The following is a 6,582-nucleotide window of genomic DNA, read 5'->3' as shown; positions in this document are numbered from 1 at the left end:
GCACTTCCCCAAAGCATGACCCTATATACGTGCATGATTACTTTACAAAAATGCATAGATTAACGTATGGGCAAATAAGACAAAACGCACAATTACAGGGACATTGTGGGGCACTACCTTGGCACTATTAGTGGCCAAAACACCACTTGGGAGTTTGAACCCTAACTCTTTTTCACAGTTATAGGCCATATAGATATACAATTCCACATGTCGAGTGTTAAATTGTAAAAAGGTCTGAATACCAAAATATGCAGCGCGTCTCAAAAAAGCCGGGTCATGACATCATTTCATAGGATGCTATATAATACACTAAAATCAATAGGAGAATTGCCATGGCTGAGAATGTTGCGCAATTTGTAAATTACATCTCCAGAAAAGTTTTGTCGCAGAAGTGTTTTAGACTACTCTTTACAGGGAAATGTATAACGTTTCAACCCATTCCCATCAATGGTTACTGAAATAACGGTTTATACACACATAAATCTACCAAGGGTAGCCAAGCTGGGGCATTTTTTTACATAAAAAGGGAGCGAGACCAACGATGTTGCATTTCCATACAAAGTGTTAATTTTCTGATTTTCAGATCACGTGGTTGGCTTACATGTACATTAGCGATTAGGTAGCAGGGTACACTTGCGAAAATGTTGAGCACGGACGGTCTTACATGTAGCGAGTCGCAATATTGCACTTCCCTTATGAGCAGAATCAGGGTGGCCATTTTATAAATTGTGTGCATGTTTTGTGCTTTTAATTAATGGCAAGATCAGGATTCTCATACAATAATAAAGAAAGTTATCAAAACGAAAGGTTTACACCATCCATGAAAAATAGCATGCCAAAATCATCAATTTTGCACTGTTTGAACAGCCTGCAATGATCCCGCTGCAAGAACAGTGCCCAATTTTATTGCATTTCTCAATTTAATAGTCCTTATTGAACGTCAGGATATAAACGGAATGGGGGCCCATCCAGCTCGTTTTTTCACAAAATAGCGAAAATGTTCCTGAGTATCAATCAACAAGCACAGAACCCTTCCGTAATTTGAATTTTTCCGCGAAAAGGTGTCTCATTGATCATACAAAGCTATCAGCAGTTAGTTTTCCAACTGACATCACAATTTTACATGTATCGGCGGTATAAATTTTCTAAAGAATTAATAATCATTATCTCTCACCTTAATTTTCAGACATCGAAAATCACGAAGTTCTATTTATAACAAATATTGACGGGGGCCAAAATTCGAAATGTACCCTGCTACCTTAGAGGTCACTGTCCCGTTAATTTTCTAATAAAAGTTATTAATATTTATTAAAATATGGCAATAAAATGCCGAACATATTATCGCTGTGTGTATAATTTCAAAGAAATTTCTTTACTTGTAAATAATTATAAATCAGATTTTATGTGGTCTAGTTAGACCTTTTGTTTAGTTTATCAAAAGAGTTTATGGTCCGATATTTCGAGAAACATGTGTGTTATAATTATTGCCCTTGATTCCTACTTCCTACTTAATTGAAACTACATACGATATCTTTTAGCACTATCTTCCAAAATACTAGAAGTATACGAGGATTTTCCCAGAAAATCGTGAACTTTATTGTTTATGCAATATTAAAATAATTAAAAACAATTTAACTTACATGGAGGTTTAACACAACATTTAAGAAAACGCAAGACAACATTTCAAGGTGATACGTTTAAAAATAAAAGAGATATATTAAGAAAAAATAAACATGTTTTAGTGATGATCGACGCACACCACGCAACGTTATTAAGGATGTACGGGCGTTTTTTTTCAGGATATCCGCCATTTTGAAAAATGTTTCTCCGAATAGTGCTTTCGAACAAAAGTTCTGCCAAAAATTAATGATAGATAATTAAAATATGGCTAATAATGTACCATTTAAGCAAATAAATTCTACTTTTTGCGAAAAAAAAATTTTTCACCCTTATTTTTGGCTGGTATTTGCCTAAAATTGACGTAAGATTTACAATGGGGTAGGGGTAGGTAATGTCAAATATCTATTAAAGTAGATTAGGTTTGGTTTTGAAATTTTCCCGACTGATACATATAATAATGAGCTTTAACTGAAATAAAAGTTTTCAAGATAGCACATTATATTATCTAGAAAACATATATTAAAACAAAAAGAACAAAAAATATCAAAATTCACCAATTTTTAACAGTTTTTTCTTAATAAATCTCTTAGATGCACGGTGACCCCAACTTTTTTCTTTCCATTTTGAAGCATTTTTGTGGGTCATTAAAGCTGCAAAATATTTTGAAAATCTTAACGTCAGAAATGTTTTTGTAGATCTAAATACGTTTTTTCCATTGGCAATAAAGTTGGTGGGGTAATTATGTCAATATGTGATTATGAAAGAGAATTGTTAGTGACATTTATGCTTATATAATACTGGCATCACCTTGTATTCATATTAACCTGTAACACCTGAAATCCCTATAACATTAAGTGGGATATTATATGTTTCATAAAGTATCACCATTTTTCTAATTTTACAAAATTTCAGAAATGCTTAAGCAGTGGGTGAAGAAAATGCCCTATAAAATGAAAACGAGTTCGGTGACCTATGTTTTTTCTTCTCTTGTTTGTCTTGGAAACAAATGTTCTTCAAGCTCACAGAGTATGAAAAAATTCTTTACGTTAGAAAAAATTCGCTCCTGCATCCTTAACGTCACATACCGCATTATGTCAGAACGTCGTCTTTTTTGAAGTAATTCCCATTGTGGGCAATACACTTCTCGTGGCGTTTTACCCATTTTTGAAAGACTTTAACAAACCATTCTTCCTTTAAAGATTTATTAAATGCATTCACTACACGTCTGATGTCACTGTCACTTTCAAACTTTATTCCTTTTATTACTTTATTTTTTTCATCCGTCTACATTAGGCTGAAGAAATACTCAGTTTTTTCCAGTTTCTACTTTTATCTTCTTCTAAGTTCACTTTTCTACGATGTTAATCATTTAAAGGTACATATCTTGTTGCAACCTGTCATAACAAAAATTTATTTGTATGTATTAGGAAAAGGATTCATATAAGTTATCTTGTAACTTTTTTTGTTACAATGATGTTTATGTTATGTTTACTTGATTGATTGAAATAAATAAATAAATACTGTTTAAATACTGTTTAAACTAAACTTTATTCCACGCATATAAGATTTCAACTGTGGAAAATATGAAAAATCCAGCGGCGCCACACTGGCACCAGACCAGAAAGAAAATGCTTCTGTACATGTTATACCCGACCCCTAGGTATTCTATAAGAAGCATGGTCGTGAACGGGAAAATATACTAACCCATTTCAATCGCGCATTTCACAAATAAAACACGCAGTTCGGTAAATGTGTAGTATGGATATTAAACACGCGATAATTTATCTTCCATTCTGTACCGGTCACATTTCTTCAATAATTCTTGTCTTAGAAAAACAACGCGTATTTTACAGTTTTTCAACGTTATACAAAAAAACTTGCTTGAACTTCCCTGGTGAAGTTCCGTTCTAGATTACAGAACCATTCTGATTGGCTGATGTGAAAATGTATGTCAATCGTCATTTTACTACACGTGTATGCTAAAATACGTATGTGCAGGATAAATGTGCAAAATGAATTAAATAAACAGAACAGATGTTTACCAATGTATGATTTCAAATTCAAAATCACATACAAGATGAATCTCATTCATCATTTCGAGTTTTATTGTATAACTGTGAATATTTTTCATTCTGTTTTTGTTTGTTTACATTTCGCCTAACATGTGCACACTGCTGTGACCTCTAGACCTCATTAGGGGAGTTCACGCAAGTTTTTTCTGTAACGTTGACGGAAGCATAAAATATGCGGAGCATCTCTGCAACATGGAATATTGAGACAATGTGACTGGTGCACGATAGAAGATAAATTATCGCTTGTTCAATATACTAGGTACGCATTCACCGATCTGCGCGTTTTAAGTGAGCAATATACGATTGAAATGGGAAAGTATATTTTCCCGTTCATGACCATGGTTCTTATAGAATACCTAGGGGTAGGGTAAAACATGTACGGAGGCATTTTCTTTCTGGTCTGGTGCCAGTGCGGCGCCAAATCTGGAGAATATGCCGAGTGTTCAACTCGTTGATACCCCTAATTCAAGTTCTGTATCCGATGCGTAATGAGAAGGAGCATCGTCATGATGAAAAACCACATTTTTTAGATCGTCTGCCATTGTTGGACGCATCTTTGCATGACTCAGGTTACGCTTTACCATCTACATTGAAAATAACCAATATTAGTAACTTATAACAATTACATGTACATTCAATATATTTTCTGACTGTGATGGTATATTATTTTTATTATTATAACATGTATTATTATTATCATCATCATCATTAATTGTTACTTTTATTATTGTTATAATAAATTAAAATAAATTACCTTCGAAAAATACTCGAAATTGACTGTTTTCCCCTTCGACACAGTATGACTCAAAACACCCCTTCCATCTATGAACACTATGTACATCACTTTACCTCAGGACTTCGACGCTTTAGCTTTTTGGGTGGTTGCGTCCCGGGAGTTTTCCACACGCTTAATTTTCTCTCTGATTCCGGCTCCTAATAGTGCAAAAATCCATGCTACTGATTTTGCCCAAAATGTGTTCATCTCTGCGTGGTGCATTGAAATAACATCATTTAAAATAATTATTTGATGCGTCGTTTATTTTCGAAATAATAAAAAAAGTTCGCGATTTTCTGGGACAACGTTCATCATACAGTGTTCATACTTACCAAAGTTTCTAATACATTTGGAGCCATATATTTTTGAGAATATATAAATAAATTTAAACAAAAACGCTATTTTAATTACATCAGGACATTAACCCGGATATATAAAATACAAAGAATTGCATATAAATGTCTAGTATTACACTACTTTGTCATCCAATGTCTTGTAAATAAGTTTGAACCGGGAAATCTATGAAACATTTTGCCAAAATATCGAGGAAGCGTTAGAAATTTAGATCAGTATGTTTTACCTGAACTAGGATATAAAAAAAATGATTCAAGAATGAAACTGAAATCCATTTTCATTAAAAAATGTTGATGCAAGGTTCCAACTATCTAATTGCAAACAGACTTGTAACTAATACCATTATTTAAGGTATCCCAGGCCAAACATTAAAGCTAATATATAAGATCTGTTTATCTTTATTGTACAGTCAGAACGGGACTGCTGTGTTTACTACTTTACACAGATATCATTAAAGTCGTCTTTCACATATTTCAGTTGGTCAATACTCCGTTCGGTTCTTTGGAGCCATTAATACTGTACTCAGCTCTCTGGTCTGCAAAAATGCCTTGGTGACATGTATTACACTAAAATATTTGTTTTCTCCTTCCAGCGGAATGCTGTTTCTCTTTTCGACCAAAAAGACACGCTTTTACTTGAAATTAAGCAAAAATTGCAACTTGTCGTACTGCCTGGAAAAGTTGAAAACTTGAAGGTGGTGCTGCCTGGAAAAGTTGAAAGCTTGAACGTTTTGACACAAAAATTGTCGCAAAGATTTCAACTTCCCTGTCCAAAATTTGCACGAAAAGAGTTTAAAAGAGCTAACTGTGACTTCTCGCACTAAGATAGTTTATCGAAACTTCTATGTTCGTCTAAGCTCTTGTTTGCGAAAGAAAGTGAATCAGAGCTCTTAACGTCAAATTGCTGAGGTAGGAATTTTGTCGTGTTATCAGCTTCAACTTTTTTAACTTTTCGAGGGAATATTTCAGCACGAGAAATTAAAATTAGCTCTTTTAAATGTACTATCCGTACTAAAGTTTGGGTTGGAAAGCTTGCGTGATATTTGTCGCATCAAAACCTTTTAATTTGTTTCGCGGTAAATTTGTAGCAGGACATGCTAAATTTGAAGTTGGCGGGTCGAAAAAGCCTATGACAGAAACAAGATTCCGTAATTAGTCTCCTACTGGTTGAAAACCAGTTTCGGGCACTATAGGAATGCGCTTTTCCGTCCGTCCGTCATTCCGTCCGTTCGTCCTTCCATCCGTCCGCAATTTCGTGTCCGGTCCATAACTCTGTCATCCATGAAGGGATTTTAATATTACTTGGCACAAATGTTCCCCATGATGAGACGACGTGTCTTGCGCAAAATCCGGACCCCTAGCTTAAAGGTCAACAGGGCTTTTTTCCTGTCCGGTCCATAACTCTGCCATCCATGAAGGGGTTTTAATATTACTTGGCACAAATGTACCTCATAATAAGACGATGTGTCATGCACAACTTTCAGACCCCTAGCTCAAAGGTCAAGGTCACACTTGGCAGTCAAATGTTAACATGGCATGAACAGGGTATGTTTCGTGTCCGGTCCATAACTCTGTCATCCATGAAGGGATTTTAATATTACTTGGCACAAATGATCCCCATGATGAGACGACGTGTCATGCGCAAAACACAGACCCCTAGCTTAAAGGTCAAAATCACAATTTGAGATCAAAGGTCAACAGAGCTTTTTTCCTGTCCGGTCCATAACTCTGCCATCCATGAAGGGATTTTAATATTACTTGG

The sequence above is a fragment of the Mercenaria mercenaria genome, chromosome 17, assembly GCF_021730395.1.
Source record: "Mercenaria mercenaria strain notata chromosome 17, MADL_Memer_1, whole genome shotgun sequence".
In the NCBI taxonomy this organism is placed as follows: Eukaryota; Metazoa; Mollusca; class Bivalvia; order Venerida; family Veneridae; genus Mercenaria; species Mercenaria mercenaria.
Note: the sequence above shows the minus strand (reverse complement) of the source record.